This window comes from Schistocerca serialis, chromosome 11 (assembly GCF_023864345.2).
Source record: "Schistocerca serialis cubense isolate TAMUIC-IGC-003099 chromosome 11, iqSchSeri2.2, whole genome shotgun sequence".
In the NCBI taxonomy this organism is placed as follows: domain Eukaryota; kingdom Metazoa; phylum Arthropoda; class Insecta; order Orthoptera; family Acrididae; genus Schistocerca; species Schistocerca serialis.
The window spans coordinates 185,894,258-185,916,622 of NC_064648.1; the positions used below are offsets into that span (position 1 = coordinate 185,894,258).

Consider the following 22,365-nt stretch of genomic DNA (forward strand, 5'->3'; position numbering starts at 1 on the left):
AATGAAAAGTGTGACAAATTATTCACAGAGTACTTTTGATTGGCATTAAAAAGGCATTTCTGTGATAGTACTCAATTTTCCCACAGACCTGCAAGTATTAAAAAGCTTGATACTCAAGGTTTGGCGTTGAATGAATCTATTCAGTTAACGAATAAAATTAAAATAATTCTAGTGAACTCCTCATTGCCGAAGGTATTCCCAAGAAAACTGAAAACATTTTAAACAATAACCCAGGCTCTGAACCCTTGTGCCAAATTGATAGTTTTATTAATGGGAGTTGTCAACCTTTACCAGAAACAGTAGGTGCCGAGATAGCATCCACATTCAAACACTGCCCAGTTACCTCAGTTGATGCAGAACGGACCTTTTCTGCTTATAAAAATGTTTTGGGTGATCGAAGACACAATCCTACTAACGAACATTTGGAACAGTACTTGGTCGTTTGTGTTTACAATATTAGAAAAATGTAAATTAATTGTAAATGATGCTTTGATCAAATGATATTAATTAGTGCTGTTCAAAAAAATGTCATGATTTATGTTGTTTTTTAAATACAATATTACGGAGTTTTTAAGCGTGCTCCTCTGCGTGCGATATATCTGGGTGTTGGTCCAGTACATCTCGATTGTTTTGCTGCAGAGTAGATATGGGCAAACTGAAACACGTAACTGTTTCGAAACAAATGAAACAGTACAATGTAACGTTTCGATACGCTGTTTCGAAACAGTGAAACAGTTTGTGTTTTGTAATCTAATAAACCTACACATTTTATCATCTTGAATGTCTACTGTATAAGTATGCTCATATAAACACAAATGAGGTGCGAGAGCGCTAATCATGTCGCAGAAAGTATGAAACTATCACTTGGGCGTCTTGGCAGTTTCGTATTTCCTGCAGCAAATGCGCTGCTTTCGTGTCGTGTGACTTTCATACTTTTCAATTGGCTGAGGACAGCCGTAGCTGAAGATAGAAGAACCACCACGAACGGAACTGGAGGTGGGAGCAAACTGCAGAAACTACGGATATGTTACTGGGATTCCCACATTCCGTTAGTATGGGTAATATACCCGTCCTGCTAATTTCCATGCACACAAAGGGAATCATTGTGGATAATAGGCACACTGGCTATAGACTCACAAATAACGCCAAGTAATTCGAATAAATAACAAAATATAATAGAAAAAATTTTGTCTTTCAAGGTGTTTCGAACCGTTACTATAAAGGCACCATACTTCCCAGCCCTTCCCGTTCACCATTACACTATCAGGGATATGTCAAACAGATTGCTTGCAATTATACCTACATCAAATTTATGTATATGTCTAATAGCTGTCACTCTACGCCTTTTTTAATTCAGAATGTTGTAGGCTTACTTGCGTTTCTTAATATGATTGCTGTACGTGGCCAGAGAAATGCATGTTATAAAAAAAGTGTAATTTAACTGAATGATTTTCACATATTTATTATTTTGAATGTGGATAGTATTTGTTGTTTTATTGTTTGGTTAGTGTTTATAAAGTAGATGTTACGCCATTTCGGAATAGGACAGTCAGCTAGAAACGAAGCTTTATTTTCGGATATCTTAAGCTTCATGCTATTGCTTGTCAAAAAGATTCCGACACTCTTGAAAGTGTTTCACGAAGTGGTACGTTAAATGGTTTCAGTACCTGTGCCGAGCCCGAATCTCGTCCGACACAGAGCGGAATGAAACATCCCTGTTTCGATACAATTAGTCCGTTCCAAGCGCAGGTGGACTGAAACAGCCTTATTTTGAAACCACGATACACTTTCCGTGTCTGGCTCGAGATCGAATCTGGTGCGGTTATCCGAGACAGGGGCGGAAACAGTGAACCACAGCCGTTCCGAAACACTGAAACAGTTCCACGTATCGATACACTGTATCGAAACATAAGAGACAGTGGCCAAGTCTACTGCGAATAACTCGCATCGCATCCCCTTGCTATAGACAACAACAGCAAAGGAGGAACAATTGTTGAAACGAGGTATGCGTCCCCATTCTGCAAATTTTTAGAAAATAATCCCAGAAAGGCCTCCTTCCTAACCTTTACCAGAAAGTATTCAGAAAATCATATCAGCGTTCTAAATGTACCGATATTTCGCTTGGCCGGCGCCCTTCCTCGTAACTGATATGTACAGGTTCGACGCTGTAGCTACCATGTTCTTTTACTATTTGACCTTGCATATTTCGACATTTTTCATGCGTTTTATGTATTTTCCATGCATATTTTAAGGTTATTCTGATGCATATAATCCGGTCTCTCATTATTACTATGTTTTGTAAAAAAAATACATCTTACTGTTCAGCAATTAGTAATTAGTAATTGGCAATTTTCTGAGTTATGTTGTGAGTATATCAGGAAGCAATACACCGAGAGAGTGTTTTTTCTTATGAATATTAAGTGGACAGATCTAAGGAACAGAAGTAGTACAAACGCAATCAAATCTGAACTGAAAGTTGCCACGAATTTTCCTTATTCATGCAGTGAATTCTTTGAAATTGCCAAAAATTATATAAAACAACTGACTGAGGCAAAAATCTGTTGCCAGTTATGTGTAAGTATTTGCGATGTGTAATTAAATAGTTACCTTTTACAAGTACTGCTTTGATTTTTGGTGAAATTTCGCCGTTCTCTTAATCTCCCTTATTTTTTGTCAGGGATATAAGTATCTCCCTTATTTTCTTTTTAAAAAAGTGGGTCACGCAAGCTGTGACTGTACGGCAAGGATAGGGTGACCATATTTTCTTCGGACGAAAGTGGGACTTTCATACATTTTCTTGCCCAAAAGGTAGGACAATTTTTATTTCTCGTTAAATATCACTTTAAATGCTAAATTTCTTCTTCCTCTGCAAATACAGCCTTCACTGATATTTGTGTGTGTGTGTGGGTGGGGGGGGGGGGGGGGGGTGTACAAAACCAAACAAAGAATGGAAATACTGGAAATAAGTACATTTCAGGTTTTCAGAAATTTACTTGTTAAGAAACGTAACATTTATAACACAGAATGTAGAAAGACATACAGTAACAATCACTACAAAAAACAAGTTCTTAATAAACACAAGGAATTTATGGTTTTGTGGATTCCACACTGCAATCATATTTCTTCGAAGATGAAATTTCATTCAGCAACTCAGGTTTGCCTAATAGGTATGAACAGAAAGAAGTCAGTGCAACTGTATTTACTGAAGTTTAAACAGGTCAGTAAAATACACTTAACGCTGCTCACCGTAAATCTATTCCTCTCATCTGTCCACTGTGACGATAGTAAGCTGAAAACTCTTTCAACATTTGCATTGTGGGCAGGGAGCGAAAAGAAGTACTGCGCTATATTAAGCGATTCTCTGAACTGTTCATTACACTGGCAAGATCTGAAAAACCTACACCATTTTTTATATGCCATCAACTGATTCCATTGTTCACTGTCTGTTTCCACTTGTTGTTTTACAAATGACTGTAAATGAACTATTTCATCAAATAAGAGGCTGTCATTTACTAGAATGCCCTTTTCATGTAGCCACATTAAAGTATTTTCACGTACTGACCATTCTGGTGGTTCTGTGAGCATCATCCATGAGAATACAGAAAACTCAGCAATTCCCTGTAACCATGAGGATAAATAGTCTACTGAAGCATCATAAAATGTTGATACTGCTATGTCAAATTTCTTAACAGACTGGTCATCACAATCATTCAGCAGTTTTTTTACACTTAGTGGTACAAAATGTTCATGTTTCCTTGAATTTAGACTTGTCAAAGCTTTATTTAAGACTGCTAATACTTCACATATGGAATTATTCTGTTTCTCAATGCTCAGAATGGATTGTTGGAAAACACTCATTTGTGAATGTACAAAAAGTAAATAACATTCATTTATAGGATCACTGAAAAAACTCTTTAAGATAGCAGGGCACTTTGAGTTAGACTGTCACAAAAAGTAAGATTTCAAACGTTCATACATTTTCAAGATCCTTTCTGTGGCCGGCAACAATGAAAGCCACCTATACAAAAAATGAAAATGGTTGTACAACTTCATGACAATGCAGTCAATGTCAACAGGTAAAACATCACAAGCTGTTTGAAGTGTGTTATGAACAACATGTGCTGGACAACCTATACCAACAATGTTAGAGTTTTTCAGTTTTTCTTTCAGATGTGTGAAAAACATTATTACCCTCTTTTTTCATTAACCCCCCAACATTACAGTCAGTATTGTCTGCGCCAAATGCAACACACTTTGAGATGATACTGAATGACTGTATAACATGAGAAAGATAATTGGAAATTGTTTCGGACTTTTCGTTCTGCAATTCATCAAGATCAAGCAATTTCGTCTGCAGTCCACCCTCACTTACGAAAAAATACTGAGCTATCACAGGAAAAATTTTCTGATGCCCATGGTTGCTAGCATCAGTAGATATTGAAAAGTATTTTGCACTATTTACAGCAGCTATTACCTGTTTCTGGGAATGCGGAGCTATAACATTGTTGATAATTGCTTCACACTTTGTTCTTCCACACGAAACATTTTCTGAAATCTTAGAACCAGGAAAATTTTGTTTTGTTTAGTTGAACACTGCAGTCATTAGAACGATAGCTTTGGTGGTGTTTAACAACATGGACTGACAGGGTTCCTTCTGCTGCAGCTACGTTTTTATGTTCCTCTGTATTTGAAGTTACAAAATATCTCGACATTTTTTGCGAGGAACCTGCCGATCGAAGATTCTTCCTGTGTTTCTCTGATTCCATACGATGCTTGAGATCTGCAGCACCACCATGAGACAGGGATACAGCACAGTTACATTTTGCTGAACAGTCATTGTCTGCAGCAGTGAAGCAAGGAAATTTCCTCTGGTGCTCTTCCGAAAACTTTGATTTTCGTTTCGGCATTGCCACGGCGTGCTAGCACTTCACGAAACTGACACTGAGTGCTGAAAACGATGGTAAGGCCGGTATTACGCTGTCAAATTTCTTTGTCCAATATCTTTGTCAAAGATATTTGATAGTGTAATAGGGACTTTGTCAAATGTCGTCCAATATTTGATCAAATCTAGGGCCTCGCTGTAGATTTGATCAAACAAATCGCTTGTCTTCTGTTCACTGCAATGTGACATGTTACCACATGGAGCGCTAGCATCGCTGCAGCGTTCTGTCGTATGTAGTGTTTTTATAACCATTGCCGGTAAATACAATTGGTGTGTGCCGACAACTACAAAATTAATAGAGATGTCTGAAGCTGATGAGGCGCTTTACAACGTGAGGCACCCTGAATACAAAAATAGATTAAGAAGATCCTGACCTGACCTAACCTGACCTAACCTAACATAACCTAACATAACCCTCTCCTGTAGCAAGGAATCGGAGTGTTACACTGAGCCTGTCTTCTGCAGATGTAGCAGTTCTTCAGTGAATATTGTGCTTTGTGATATGAGGATACACTTCACTGAGCAAATACAGAAATGTATGCTCATCCATTCTTAAGTAATTGATGTACGACTTGACGTCTTCCACTGTAAGCTCACGTAACAAGTTTTGTTGAATGCTTATATCGTGTCGTCGTAAAACCCACGGCTTCACCCAGATTAGATTAGTTTTTCGTTCCATAGATCCGTGCTGAGGAGATCCTCGTGGATGTGGAACATGTCAATTTTTTTAAGCTGAAATAGCAATACTAATAGTATGAATAAACACAATACATCATTTGTTTCTATTAAAAATTTCGCCAATGGAGTAGAAGGAGTTGGCCAGTAGTAAGTCTTTCAGGCTCCTTTTAAACTGGTCTTTATTTGTAACCAAATTTTTTATATTTGGTGGCAAATTATTGAAGATGAGTGTTCCTGAGTAGCGGACCCCTTTTTGAACTAAAGAAAGTGCTTTCAAGTCCTTGTGCAGATAATTTTTGTTCCTGGTATTGTATGTACGAACTGAGTTGTTTGTTGGAAAAAGAGATATATTATTTACGACAAATTTCATTAAGGAGTAAATAAACTGAGAGGCAGTAGTTAGTATACCCAGTTCTTTGAAGAGGTTTCTGCAGGAGGTCCGTGAATTTACTCCACAAATAATACGTATTACACGCTTTTGGACCTTGAAAACTTTTGTTTGACTTCAAGATTTACCCCAAAATATTATCCCATATGACATTATGGAATGAAAGTTTGCAAGCTTTTTCATTTTTATGTTGCCTATGTCTGCTATCACTCAAATTGCAAATACAGATTTGTTAAGGCCTTTCTGCAGTTCTGTGGTGTGCTCCTCCCAACTGAATTTATTATCAAGTTGTAATCCCAGGACTTTTAAGACTGTCAACCTCGTATGTATGGTTCCATTTTTCCCCCCACTTCTTTTCCGCATGTGCACACAATGCAATTGGAGTACGTAGAACTGCTGCGGTTAATAACAAGTTGTTGTCAGCCATCTTGAACTTTGACGAAAAATTTGATGACAGTGTAATACCCCTTGTAGCGCTACGTCAAAGATCTTTGTCAAATATATTGGACGGAATATTGGATCACATCTTTGATCAAATCTTTGACAAAGAAATTTGATAGTGTAATACCGGCCTAAGCAAAAGAAAATAAGAGTACGCAACAATTATAGTGCTTAAGCTGTACATTATCAGGGGGTACCAACGTACGGAATGTCAGTTTCAATTGATAGTTTATAAAATCGACACTCAGAAACTATTTTAACCATTTTGTAAATGTCTGAAGATAATCCTTGAAAATCGGGACAAATTTGTTGTTTAAAAAAAAAAAAAAATGTCGGGACAAATTTTTGAGCCTCAAAAACCGGGACAATCCAGATTAATCGGGACATATGGTCACCCTAGGCAAGGAGAAGCCTCCGCTCGGCTATTTGCAAAGACCTTGTAAAAAATAACTAGACTCACTGATGGCGCTGCAGTCACGGGATAATTTGAACGTTCGGCTGGACGCCATTATAGTGGTTGTAGTCTGATACCGGCACTGTAACTCAGCGTGTTCGGTCAGAGGGTTAGCTGCCCTCTGTAATAAAAATAAAAACTGAGTTAATGGATCAGCTACGAACTGAAACGGGTGTCTTTCGACGTCCGCCCCGAGCAAATGCAACGAACGAAAACGAACAAAATGAGATTAAAAAAAAAAGATGGGTTGTGTAGTATTGTTGTTTATGAAGACCCTGATTCAACGTTGTATATTTGTTCGGACGTACATACAGTATTTGTTACTCGTAATTCTACTGTCTGTACGTTCCAATCAAAAGAAGTACAATGGTGAAGAGTTGTGCAGCGATTAATTCTACAAATAAATTCGAGAAAGGAACGAATATTACATTTCACAGGTATGTCAATATTTGAAGTTGTTTTGTATGTCAGTGCACTTGCTTAATAAATGTTTTTGTGGTGGTGGTGGTGGTTAGTGTTTAACGTCCCGTCGACAACGAGGTCATTAGAGACGGAGCGCAAGCTCGGGTTAGGGGAGGATTGGGAAGGAAATCGGCCGTGCCCTTTCAAAGGAACCATCCCGGCATTTGCCTGAAACGATTTAGGGAAATCACGGAAAACCTAAATCTGGATGGCCGGAGACGGGATTGAACCGTCGTCCTCCCGAATGCGATAAATGTTTTTGTAACACAGTATTAGCATAATGTCTGTGCATCTATTTGCAGGTTTCCTTTCTCAAAAACACAGCTGTTACAAAAATGGTTACACGCTGTCAGGAGGCAAGATTTCCGACCGACAGAATACCATTTTATACGTTCTGATCATTTTGAAGAAAGTTGGCTGATCGGTAATGTTCTCATGGTCTAGATTAGGTTGAAACTTGATAATTTGGTCGTGAGTTGCCAAAGCACTATGCCATGTGAAACTCACTTCTCGTCATAAAATCTAAAGCAAGGTAGAGTCAGAAAGTATCTATTAATACAGTGGGCAAATCTTCGAGTGTTTTGATGCATTTTGCGTACATCTATCGTAAATGAAATACGAAAAATGCTAGGGGTCCAGTACATAACTTTTAGCTACGGCAGATTCCATGTAGTACGTAAGATAAATTCATAAGCTGTGACTAGTTGCCGTTCGTTCGTAAATTAAAAAGTATATTGTAGTAACGTATTTAAATGAGGCATTATGTTTGTAACCTAACTCAAGGGAAGGCATTTTATAACCAAAAGCGATGTATAAACATTCGAACTCCGCGCGTCAGTTTACCACTCAATTGGCCGCCGCCCAGCTATTCAATTTGTCCACTCATCACAGTCGACCACTCGTGCGGTTGTGGGGGCCTGGCTATTTGGCTCACAGTGGGAAGGTCAGGTCCTTGGGGGAATTTGGTGGCGCGCGGCGGTGACTTCGCGCCGGGGTTGGCTGCACTGCGGAGCTCACGTGCGCGGGTGCGTGACGCCAGAAAGAGACAGCTGCCCGGCGCGGCTCTGCGCATGCGCCGGGGCGCCTGAAGGCGTGAGCGGCTCAGCCGGAAGGGCAGGTAAAGCGAAGCAGCCGACGAGTAAACAGCACGCCCAGCTGCGCTCTCAAACGACAGACATACCGTACGCACAGTACGCACTCGCACCGTCAACCGCGCTCCAGCAGCGAGTGTCGCAGTTGTTACGTACAGTGCCGCTCCGTGACAGACAGAACTTTGCAAACCAGGCGTCTACGCGTGCGCGAGTGGTGCCGTCCAAATTACATCGCGCGGCGCAGTTCCTGGCCGTGCAACGTGACTAGTCGGCCGTGCAACGTGACTGACTGACTTGGCCTGTGTGTGGCTTCGCCCGCGTTATTTTCCGTGCCACGTTCGCGCGGTTAGAACACCATCTCGCAACAAACTCGCCCGTGCTTCGTTGCTGCACCGAATAAAACACACCAGTGAGTGTTTTCTGTGTGTTGACTGTCTCCTGCTGTGTTTCTTCCCAGAATACGCCACAAGTGCCGGAGTTGCTCCACTTTTGTGACAGATCACCCTCACCGGATCGAAGGCCTGTTCGCCACCACCATCGCACTCCACAAACGTGAGTAAAATATACTATAATGTATTGTTGTTATACTTTGAAATAAGTTTTCTGTTCATGCCTAAGCGCCACAGCTTATTAAGATATTATTTTCATTCAACTTCCTGGCAGATTAAAACTGTGTGCTGGACCGAGACTCGAACTCGGGACCTTTGCCTTTCGCGGGCAAGTGCTCTACCATCTGAGCTACACAAACACGACTCACGCCCGGTCCTCACAGCTTTACTTCTGCCAGTACCTCGTCTCCTAACTTCCAAACTTTATAGAAGCTCTCCTGCGAACCTTTCAGAACTAGCACTCCTGAAAGAAAGTGCACTTGCCCGCGAAAGGCAAAGGTCCCGAGTTCGAGTCTCGGTCCGGCACACAGTTTTAATCTGCCAGGAAGTTTCATATCAGCGCACACTCCGCTGGAGAGCGAAAATCTCATTCTGGAAATATTATTTTCATGTTCCACCTAGGTTGAAATACGATCACAGCAACTGCGGCGGGGGGGGGGGGGGGGGGGGGGGGGCAAGGCGACCTTTCTCATACCCCCCCCCCCCCCCAATCTCGCCCTTTCCCCCTAAAATCTGTGGCACAGAGTCTTTATGCATATCCAAGCTTTTTTCCCTCGGCTTCACCCACATACGGACGCATCACATACTATGGTGTGCAAAACTCATAACAAAAGCAACCTTCAGATGATATGCTACAGCCAAATAACAAAGCTTGGTGATACTTTGACCGTACACAGAAAGAACTGCTTCAGTACGGTACACAGGGAAACTGGAAGGAATATGCAGTGAGACAAAATAAATTGCCGACAAAAACGTAGTAAAAAGCCAGTCCTATAAACATAGTAGAAAAACTACCTAATTTCCACACATCACTTATTTATAGCCGGCCGCGGTGGCCATACGGTTCTAGGCGCTCGAGTCCGGAACTGCGGGACTGCTACGGTCGCAGGATCGAATTCTGCCTCGGGCATGGATGTGTGTGGTGTCCTTAGGTTAGTTAGGTTTAAGTAGTTCTAAGTTCTAGGGGACTGATGACCTCAGATGTTAAGTCCCATAGTCCTCAGAGCAAATTTGAACTTATTTATAATGGTAACTATGTAAACATGTATCATCGATGGTCCACTATCATCCAAGCTGTGAAGAGGAAAATAGTATACATAGCAGCCAACTAAAGTCATATATACATCTCCAGTGTACATCTAAGGAGAAGCTAATAATTTTAAAAAAGGGCATCAAGATATTACATATAAGATAAAAAATCTTTTCTGATCATAGTTACAGACCATCATATTAAGACCATTGCTTACTTACGTATTTACAGAGCACCTAATGGTGGCAATATGCCAAAATGGGCTTAGGCCCATCGTGATTAGTTTATAAAAGAAAAACCATTTAAAGAGCAGTGTAGCTGACTGATATTCGTAATAATTGTGTCATTAGAAGACATATGAGGCGTGTTTTTTAAGTACCATTTTGAAAATTAAAAAAGATGTCCTAAGATATCTCAATAATTTTATTTTAATATGAAAGCGTTTACCTTATTGTACTTTCTGCAGAATTTCCGTCAACACTGAGGCACTTGTCATAACTTTGTGCCAGGTTTTGAATACCCTCCTCATAGAAGTCTGCCGCCTGACTTGTTAGCCACTGTACCACCACTGTTTTGACTTCGTCATCGGCTCGAAGACGCTTACCACCCAGGTGTTTCTTCAAGTGCAGGAACAGATGGCAGTCACTGGGCGCAAGATCGGGGCTGTACGGAGGATGATCCAGAGTTTCTCATCGAAAAGATGTGATGAGATCTTTGGTCTGATTCGCCACGTGCGGATGGGTATTGTCTTGCAGCAAAAGGATTCCCTTGCTCAACTTACATGGACTGTTGCTTTGATCTTGGTGTGAAGTAGGCCACCCACGTTTCATCGCCCGTAACAATTTGGCTAAGGAATCACCACCGTCGTTGTTGTACCGCTCAAGGAAAGTCAATGCACTGTCTAAAACGTTTGGTTTTGTGCACATCCGTCAACATTTTAGATACCCTACGTGCGCACAATTTTCGGTAATACAAGCGCTCAGTCACAGTGCCATACAAAAGACATGCAGAAACATTAGGAAATTCATCCCGCAAGGAGGAAATCGTGAAGCGTCTGCTTCCTCTCGCCTTATTGTCCACTTCCTGCACCAAACTTTCATTAACTACCGAAGGACGCCCACTCCGCTGTTCATCGTGCATATTTGTGCAGCCATCTTTAAATGCTCTCACCCACTTTCTTACCATTCCATCACTAATAATGTTTTCTCTGTAAACTGCACAGATCTCACGATGAATATCGATCGCTTTTAGGCCTCCAGAACTAAGAAATCTTATAACAGCCCGTACATACTTCACAGTCGGTGGGACTCACGATTATCGGAGGCATCTTAAACACTCAGTACACAACGTAAACAAGGGAGAATCAGACTGTAATGGCGTCAGTGCGTAGATTAAGGTACAGGCTTTCATGTAAAAACAAAATTATTGAGATATCTTAGCACGTCTTTTTTTAAATTTCGAAACGGTACTTACTTAAACATGTCTCGTATTTTGCACTGCAGGCCTCAAACAACAAACAGGAGTGACAATTTTGTTTAGAGAGACTAATTACATTGTAGTCGCCACGATTCTTGATGGTCCCTGGACATTACAAATGGGAAGTGTCATATGGCGAGACATATGTATAATGCACCTAGGAATGTCGTTGAAGACGATTGATTTGGTGGTCCAGGTCTTATGGTGTGTGAAGTCTTAATGTTCCATGGGTGTACTGACCTTCAGATCATTGAAGACGGTACACTCACTGGTAAACGCTACCGTGACCTTGTACGTGTTCCCCATGCGCAAGTCACAGGCGTGCATTCGGCCCTGATTTCCTTTCATTTTTGTGGATGACAATGCGCGACCATTTTTGTGGATGACAATGCGCGACCATTTTTGTGGATGACAATGCGCAACCGTTTTTGTGGATGACAATGCACGACCGCATGGAATAGCGCAGGTGGGGGAGGATATTCAGTGAATAGACTGGGCTGCGTGTTGCCCCAACTTAAATCCCATTGAGCACGTGTGGCATGCATTGGGGAGACATACTGGAGCACGTCCACATGCACCACCAACCATCCAGCAGTTGTCAGCCACACTGGTGGAGGAATAGAATTCCTTTCGAACCTTGTTTGCGAGCATGGGAGAACATTGCGTAGCACATGCTACCGTCCCTGGTGATGGATCACACACCCTGTTAAGGACCGTATTCCACCAGGGGACCCTCATAAAATGCGGCGACTTCTGTGTAATTACTGTCTTCGAATAAAAGTGTCATTTCTGTTTGTCTCATTGCGTATTTCTTTCAGTTACCTTCTGTGCTGTACTGTTTCAGTTCTTCCTATCTACGGCGCAAGCCACATCGAACTATGTTACTCATAGGTAGCACATCAGGAGAAATTACTTTTGTCTTTAAGTTTTGCATTGTAGTTCTATATTTTACACAGAAATATATTTTGCACACATTTAACATATGTCACACAAATTTGTATGCGTATCCCAGCCATATCCCTAGCGATTTTCGCTCTGGTGTTTCGTCTGAATCGGGACAAAACGTATAATTCTAATAAGTTTCCTTTAATTTACGCCTATGGTCACAATCTTTTCTGTTTAACAGTTTACCGGTTTCGGTCTTTGATGACCATCATCAGATCTGTCTCATAAAAACAAAGTCCTAATGCACTGCAGCCATAGTGGCATAGTCAACTGTTAAATGTGGAATCAATACCAGCATCAGTCATGTTGTCAGTAAAACTAATGTTTTAAACAGTAGTTTTACTCATGTGATGTGATTTATATGTATTTGACGATGCTGGTGTTGATTCCGCATTTAACAGTTGACTATGCCACTATGGCTGCAGTGCATTAGGAGTTTGTTTTTATGAGACAGATTTGATGATGGTCATCAAAGACCGAAACCGGTAATCTGTTAAACAGAAAAGATTGTGACCATAGACGTAAATTAAAGGAAACTTATTGCATACACGGGTCACTGTGTTTTTTCGCGACGATGTCGCAGCTTGTGAAACGTATAATTCTGCCAGTTATAGACTGTCGTTTCGAAAAACAGGAGTGCTGCTGGCAACCGATTGTGAGTTTTTTTTCTTTACACCTTCCATCTCTAGAGAGCATGTTAAATATATCTCTGGTATTGATTGTGAGCTGTTTGGTGTGATTTTGGTCCCCGAAACACGATGTGGTATGTTCAGCCAACAAGGACGAGTGAGAGACATTGCTCCTCATACTTCTGAAGTAATCCAGATGACCTAAATACAGGGAAGATATACCAACAGTTTGTTTTTCGATGTTTCGACATGTCACCCATCCTCGCTCCCACGTCTGGCAGCAATACCACAACTTTATACACCATATTTGGTTGAAATTGCTCCAGGCATCGCTACCCATGCTTTTTATGTGATGCCTTCCCACGCCAAACCTTCAGCTACCAGGCTGGTAGGGCAACCTTATTATCGTTTTAATTTTTTCCAGACGGCAAGTGATACATTTGCCAGTTTTGGTAGAAATTCTATCACAAATTACAGGGAGTTGTTTATGTGATACTGTCTTCGTCCCCTCCTCCAGGCCCAGTTCCCCAACTGTAGTGGTGAAGTATTCATAGTGCCTTTTATGTATATGGAATGAAGCGGCGATCGAAAATTAGTGCCAAGACGGGATTCGAAACCGGGTCTGCTGATTGCTAGGCAGGTCTGTTAGCCACTAAGGCACCATGACACTGTGGTTCACAAAGCCGCACGGATTACTCTGCTATGCCTCCCTCCTCAATCCTCCAAGCAAGAGATCCAGGTTCAATTCCCGGCCTTGGTACAAATTTTCAATCAACACTTCAGTATAGGTACATAAAATCATATTTGTACGAGACCAGTGCAGTCTCTGAAATTGTGTCATTTCATTTGTATCATAGTGACTGCCCCCAAAACCTATGGATTTCATACTAATAGCGGTCGTTTCATGTTTTTTTTTTTTTTTTTTTTTTATAATTCCCAGCCCCACTTTCGCCCCTAGGGATGGTTGGGGTATATTGTTGCAACATACCTTTACAGGAATAATGAGTAATGTATGTAGAAAATTTGGCTGGATTTGCCCCAGACGTTGGTGAGTTAACCTGTCTCAGGCCGGGCGTGGTGGCCGAGCGGTTCTAGGCGCTACAGTCCAGAACCACGCGGCTGCTATGGTCGCAGGTTCGAATCCTTCCTTGGGTATGGATGTGTGTGATGTCCTTAGGTTAGTTAGGTTTAAGTACTTATAAGTTCTAGGGGACTCATGACCTTAGCAGTAAAGTCCCATAAGATTTCACACACATTTGAAAATTTTTTTTTGATAAAAAATTGTAAGAAAATATTTCGTTACATTAAAAAAAAATTTAAAAGCTAAATTTCTGAAATTTGTATTTCACTTCTCTCTTGTAAATAAAAATATACTTGTCTGGGAATGGAAGTTGCTATGCAAATATTTCCCCAAGAACGCAAAAGGCATGATTAACAAAGACTTCGGACGCCAGCTACCAGAATCGCTTTTTGGTGAGAAGTACATTCGGAAAAGGCCATGCTTCTGTGGCCTTAATTACAGTGAAAACTTGGAAGGTGTTGCAATACGTGAACAACATTAAAATTCGATTAAATAAGAGCAAAAGAAATTTCTGCAGGCCATACAGCCTACGCGAGCGAAGCAGCGGGCACTAAGCGAGTTTTTTATGTATACATTTATAGTTGTTTCTACAACTTAAAAACCTTACAGTTTGAAGATGATCATGGAACATATGAAAAAAAAAAACGCTTGACTTATTATAGTGTTACAAGAGCGTAAACAGATTCTGGACGAAAGTGCAGGGGGCAGTCGGCTTGGAAGAATTCCAGTAATCCGCTGAAAAATTCTTTAAAAGCGAACGAACTATCGAATGTGGTGCCACCATACACCTCTTCGGCTTTCCTCCCCGTCGTTCCGAAACGGAAGTGTTTTTTTTTCTCCTAATTAAGAGTACCGTCCCCGTGACCAAATTAAATGCATCAATCGCCGTTTCGGTGAAATTTTCTTGACCAATGCGATTTTTGAGCGACACATGCAAACCCAAATGTATTTTTATCCACTGATTTTAATTTGATGCTATTTATAGGTACGTTGTGAAATATTGCAATCCAAAGTTCTACCAGTCTCCAAAAAACGACCCCAGCGCTAACGTTAAATTGCTATACTATAGGAGCGTGTACGTATTTTCAACATAACGATACGGGAAGAATCGAAATTGCTTTTCCCCTTCTCTCTTGTTACGAACTTATCTGAACTATTAGAACAATACACAGAAAAGAAGCAATAAACAGCAAAGCTAACATTAAATTCAACTGCAAGAAAGAACTGAGCCGACTAACAAAACAACAACCGGACTCATATAACACCATAGGTGTGCAGTAACTTGTCTTGCTGAAGTGTAGCTTGTCGATAGCCCTCTTGATATATCGATAATTACACTACTGGCCATTAAAATTGCTACACCACGAAAATGACGTCCTAGAGTCGCGAAATTTAACCGACAGGAAGATGATGCAGCGATATGCAAATGATTAGCGTTCCAGACCATTATTCACACAAGGTTGGCGCCGGTGGCGACACCTACAACGTGCTGACATGAGGAAAGTTTGCAACCGATTTCTCATACACAAACAGCAGTTGACCGACGTTGCATGGTGAAACGTCGTTGTGATGCCTCGTGTAAGGAGGAGAAATGCGTACCATCACGTTTCCGACTTTGATAAAGGTCGGATTGTAGTCTGTCGAGATTGCGGTTTATCGTATCGCGACATTGCTGCTCGTGTCGGTCGAGATCCAATGATTGTTAGCAGAATATGGAAATTGTGGGTTCAGGAGGGTAATACGGAACGCCATGCTGGATCCCGACGGCCTCGTATCACTAGCAGTCGAGATGACACGCATTTTATCCGCACGGCTGGTGCAGCCCCATCTCGATCGCCAAGTCAACAGATGGGAACGTTTGCAAGACAACAACCATCTGCACGAACAGTTCGACGACGTTTGCAGCAGCTAACTATCAGCTCGGAGACCGTGGCTGCGGTTACCCTTGACGCTGCATCACAAACAGGAGTGCCTGCGATGGTGTACTCGACGACGAACCTGGGTGCACGAATGGCATAACGTCATTTTTTCGGATGAATCCAGGTTCTGTTTACAGCATCACGACGGTCGCATCCGTGTTTGGTGACTTCGCGGTGAACGCACATTGGATGCGTGTATTCGTCATCGCCATACTGGCGTATCACCCGGCGTGATGGTATGGGGTGCCACTGGTTACACGTCTCGGTCACCTCTTGTTCGCATTGACGGCACTTTGAACAGTGGACGTTACATTTCAGATGTGTTACGACCCGTGGCTCTACCCTTCACTCGATCCCTGCGAAACCCTACATTTCAGCAGGATAATGCACGACCGCATGTAGTCACCAATTGAAAACGTCTTGTCGATGGTGGCCGAGCAACTGACTCATCACAATACGCCAGTCACTACTCTCGATGAACTGTGGTATCGTGTTGAAGCTGCATGGGCAGCTGTACCTGTACACGCGAACCAAACTCTGTTTGACTCAATGCCCAGGCGTATGAAGGCCGTTATTACGGCCAGAGGTGGTTGTTCTGGGTACTGATTTCTCAGGATCTATGCCCCCAAATTGCGTGAAAATGTAATCACATGTCGGTTATAGTGCAGCATATTTGTCCAATGAATACCCGTTTATCACCTGCATTTCTTCTTGGTGTAGCACTTTTAATGTTCTTAATATATATTAATGACTTGCCATTCTATATTCATGAAGAGGCAAAGTTAGTTCTCTTTGCTGATGATACAAATATAGTAATCACACCTGACAAACAAGAATTAACTGGTGAAATTGTCAATACTGTCTTTCAGAAAATTACTAAGTGGTTCCTTGTAAACGGACTCTCACTGAATTTTGATAAGACACAGTACATACAGTTCCGTACAGTGAATGGTATGACGCCATTAATAAATATAGACCTTAATCAGAAGCATATAGCTAAGGTGGAATATTCCAAATTTTTAGGTGTGGCCATTGATGAGAGATTAAATTGGAAGAAACACATTGATGATCTGCTGAAACGTTTGAGTTCAGCTACTTATGCAATAAGGGTCATTGCAAATTTTGGTGATAAACATCTTAGTAAATTAGCTTACTACGCCTATTTTCACTCATTGCTGGCATAGGGCATCGTATTTTGGGGTAATTCATCACTGAGGAATAAAGTATTTATTGCACAAAAGCGTGTAATCAGAATAAAAGCTGGAGTCCACCCAAGATCATCCTGCAGACATCTATTTAAGGATCTAGGGATATTCACAGTAGCTTCTCAGTATATATACTCTCTTATGAAATTTGTTATTAACGACCAAACCCAATTCAACAGTAACAGCAGTGTGCATAACTACAATACTAGGAGAAAGGATGATCTTCACTATTCAAGATTAAATCTAACTTTGGCACAGAAAGGGGTGAATTATACTGGCACTAAAGTCTTTGGTCACTTACCAAATAGTATCACAAGTCTGACAGATAACCAACAAGTATTTAAGACGAAATTAAAAGAATTTCTGAATGACAACTCCTTCCACTGCATAGAGGACTTGTTAGATATAAATTTAAAAAAAAAAATTAAAAAAGTAAAAAATTAAAAATTAAAAATAAAAAACACAAAAAAATGAAAAAGTTGTTGTATTAACTTAAGTATGTTGTTAAATTAACTTAATTATGTCATGTAGTGGAAAATTTGACTCGTTCCACATCATTACGAAATATCGTATTCATGATCCATGGAACTAGTATTAATCTAATCTATGTTTGTTGTTGTGGTCTTCAGTCCTGAGACTGGTTTGATGCAGCTCTCCATGCTACTCTTCCTGTGCAAGCTTCTTCATCTCCCAGTACCTACTGCAACCTACATCCTTCTGAATCTGCTTAGTGTATTCATCTCTTGGTCTCCCTCTACGATTTTTACCCTCCACGCTGCCCTCCAATACTAAATTGGTGATCCCTTGATGCCTCAGAACATGTCCTACCAACCGATCCCGTCTTCTGGTCAAGTTGTGCCACAAACTTCTCTTCTCCCCAATCCTATTCAATACTTCCTCATTAGTTATGTGATCTACCCATCTAATCTTCAACATTCTTCTGTAGCACCACATTTCGAAAGCTTCTATTCTCTTCTTGTCCAAACTATTTATCGTCCATGTTTCACTTCTATACATGGCTACACTCCATACAAATACTTTCAGAAAAGACTTCCTGACACTTAAATCTATACTCGACGTTAACAAATTTCTCTTCTTCAGAAACGCTTTCCTTGCCATTGCCAGTCTACATTTTATATCCTCTCTACTTCGACCATCATCAGTTATTTTGCTCCCCAAACAGCAAAACTGCTTTACTACTTTAAGTGTCTCATTTCCTAATCTAATTCCCTCAGCATCACCCGACTTAATTCGACTACATTCCATTATCCTCGTTTTGCTTTTGTTGATGTTCATCTTATATCCTCCTTTCAAGACACTGTTCATTCCGTTCAACTGCTCTTCCAAGTCCTTTGCTGTCTCTGACAGAATTACAATGTCATCGGCGAACCTCAAAGTCTTTACTTCTTCTCCATGAATTTTAATACCTACTCCGAATTTTTCTTTTGTTTCCTTTACTGCTTGCTCAATATACAGATTGAGTAACATCGGGGAGAGGCTACAACCCTGTCTCACTCCTTTAATCTAATCTAACGTAATCTAATCTAATGGCCAGTAGTGTACTTTTGTTCCCGCGTCACGCGCCTGCAACACCACCAGGGGGCATCCAACTTTGCGGCGGGCAGTGGTCGTAATGTTTTGGTTCACCAGTGAATAGCAATTCGTGGTGTAGTGGTTACGGTCAGAGGGTTAGCTGCCCTCTATAATAAAAAAAAAAAATCTGAGTTTATGGATCGACGATTAACTTGAAGAAGCATCACGGGACGTCCGCCCCGAACAAATTCATCGACCAAGGAACGAAGTGAGATAAAAAAAAAAAAAAATGTCGCTAGCGTTGCTGCCTCTGGATCACGGGGTCCTGGGTTCGATTCCCGGCTGGGTTGGGGATTTTCTCTGCCCGGGGACTGAGTGCTTGAGTTTTCCCCATCATTTCATCATAATGTGTGAACGTGGCTTAAACTGGACTGTGTACAGATTGGGACTTTGTACGGGCGCTGATGGCCGCGCAGTTGAGCGCCCCACAAATCAAACCCATTGACATTGGGTGTCCGCCTCCGGTAGCTGAGTGGTCACCGCGACAGAATTTCAATCCTATTGACCCGAGTTCGATTCCCAGCTGGGTCGGAGATTTTCTCCGCTCAGAGACTGGGTGTTGTGTTGTGCTAATCATGGCTCTCAGCAAATATGAGACTTAACATCTGAGGTCGTCAGTCCCCTAGAACTTAGAACTACTTAAACCTGACTAACCCAAGGACATCACACACATCCATGCCCGAGGCACGATTCGAACCTGCGACCGTAGCGGTCGCGCGGTTCCAGATTGAAACGCCTAGACCCGCTCGGCCACAACGGCCGGCGGAAAAATCAATTCTTCTGATTCTGATAAGATATTTAATACTGTCAACCATAATTTTTCATCATTATTCGCTTGCAAATGTTCGCGTTCACAATTTTTACTGCGGTTCACACTTCTGGCTTCATTGTGACATTCTGCTGAATTATTTACGGACGCTTTTATTTTATTTTACTTTGTTTGTTGAGCCATCAGTGTTCTGATTGTTTTCAAACATCCACCGACGAAACCCTGTCCTGTGCCAACCTTTTCCTCTCAGAGTAGCACTTGCAACCTACGTTCCCAATTATTTGATGGATGTATTTCAGTGTCTGTCTTCCTCTACAGTTTTTGCCCTCTAGAGCTCCCTCTAGTATCGTGGAAGTCAGTCCCTCATGTTTTAACATATATCCTGTCATTCTGCCCTTCTCCTTTTCCACATATTCCTTCGATCCTGCGCCCCCCCCCCCCACCCCCACCCCCACAAAAAAAATCCAGTCTCAAATTACGCTTGCTACCCCATAAGATCGCTCTTTTGATAATAAGCTAGTAATAGTGAGTCATAAGCTTTTCGCACATCGACAAATATTGCATCTACCTGAACGCCTTAATCCGAAGCTTTTAGGTGAGAGGAATGGGAGTTGGGTTTCAGTCGATCGATGTTTTCGGAATCCACGCTGGTTGGCATGGAGAATGCCATTCTGTTCGAGATACCTTACTGCGTTTGGTATCAGAATATATTCTACCCTCGTACAACAAATGGATGTCATCATCATTATTATCTGATATCTTAACACATGTCCCATAATCGTGTGCCTTCTTCTTGTCAGTGTTTTCCACACATTCCTTTTCTCGCAGATTCTACGCAGGATCTGCTCATTCCGTACCTTATCAGTCCACCTAATTTTCCACATTCGTCTGTAGCACCACGTCTCAAAAGCTTCGACTCTTTTCTGTGCCGTCCGGGATGGCCGAGCGGTTGTAGGCGCTACGGTCGCAGGTTCGAATCCTACCTTGGCATGGGTCTGTGTGATGTCCTTAGGTTAGTTGGGTTTAAGTAGTTCTAAGTTCTAGGTGTCTGATGACCTCAGCAGTTAAGTCCCATAGTGCTCAAGAGCCATTTTTTGAGCCTCTTTTCTTTCCCGTTTTCCCACAGTGCATGTTTCACTACCATACAATGCTGTGCTCCAAATGTACATTCTCATAATTTTTTTCCTCAAATTAAGGCCTAGGTTTGGTACCTGTAGACTACTCTTGGCCAGGAATGCCCTTTTTGCCAGATTTTTTTGCCAGGAATTACCGCACGTTAAGACGGAGTGCCATCGTGTTCCAAAGATGACTGCACTCCATAAGCTTCACTAGGCCCATATTTCGACTTCTACTAACCTACACCAGCCGCCCTTTGTGTAGATTTGCCGTAAGGGAAGCGCACAGCGCTCTGGTTGTAAAAGGGGCCGGGGGATTCTTGGGTAAAACCGGTACGCTTTGTCAGAATACGAGGGAGATTTCTTATGTAAAAGGCAGTCTTCTGGGAAGAGCTTGTGAGATCTGCTTCGTCTCCCGAGCTATAAGCGCCGCAGGGAGTGGATAGCAGACGCATTGAATAAGAGGGAGGCAGGGAAAGAGAGAGAGAGAGAAAGAGTTGAGAGAGAGAGAGAGAGAGAGAGAGAGAGAGAGAGAGAGAGAGAGAGAGAGGGGGGGGGGGGGGGGAGGGGGGCTGGAAGTTGTGTGGACACCCCAGGACCTGCAGGCGATAAAACTTTCTTATCGACGGGTTCGTCTCACAGGCTCGTACACACACCAACAAAGTTTGTCAATCTAACATCACTAAAGTGTGCCGGCCTCGGTGGCCGTGCGGTTCTAGGCGCTCCAGTCCGGAGCCGCGCTGCTGCTACGGTCGCAGGTTCGAATCCTGCCTCGGGCATGGATGTGTGTGATGTCCGTAGGTTAGTTAGGTTTAACTAGTTCTAAGTTCTGGGGTACTAACGACCTCAGAACCAATTTTTTTGTTGTGCATGGAATATTTATTTTCTCCTCAATGTCTTGTTGTGCAATATACGGCTGGGAAAGAGGCAATACCTGTATCATTTCGGTAACTACTAGTTTGGTAACTAGCTTAGAGAAAGCTTTTGACAATGTTGACTGGAATACTCTCTTTCAAATTCTAAAGGTGGCAGGGGTAAAATACACCGAGCGAAAGGCTATTTACAATTTGTACAGAGGCCAGAAGGCAGTTACAAGTGTCGGGGGCCATGAAAGGGAAGCAGGGGTTGGGAAGGGAGTGAGACAGGGTTGTAGCCTGTCCCCGATGTTATTCAATCTGTATATTGAGTAAGCAGTAAAGGAAACAAAAGAAAAATTCGGAGTAGGTATTAAAATCCACGGAGAAGAAATAAAAACTTTGAGGTTCGCCGATGACATTGTAATTCTGTCAGCGACAGCAAACGACTTGGAAGAGCAGTTGAACGGAATGGACAGTGTCTTGAAAGGAGGATATAAGATGAACATCAACAAAAGCTTAGCGAGGATAATGGAATTTAGTCGAATTAGATCGGGTGATGCTGAGGGAATTAGATTAGGAAATGAGACACTTAAAATAGTAAAGGAGTTTTACTGTTTGGGGAGCAAAATAACTGATGATGGTCGAAGTAGAGAGGATATAAAATGCTGACTGGCAATGGCAA

General features: G+C 41.8%; 1 protein-coding gene across 1 annotated transcript in view; it reads left to right on the plus strand.

Moving 5' to 3' along the window:
- Positions 1–8,462: 8,462 nt before the first annotated feature.
- The window catches only part of LOC126426626 (period circadian protein), a 195,944-nt gene continuing 182,041 nt past the window's right edge, over positions 8,463–22,365 (plus strand). The window contains exon 1 of the mRNA XM_050088515.1: positions 8,463–9,008. The gene's annotated coding sequence lies outside the window, so the exon portion shown is untranslated. The remainder of the gene's footprint in view (positions 9,009–22,365) is intronic.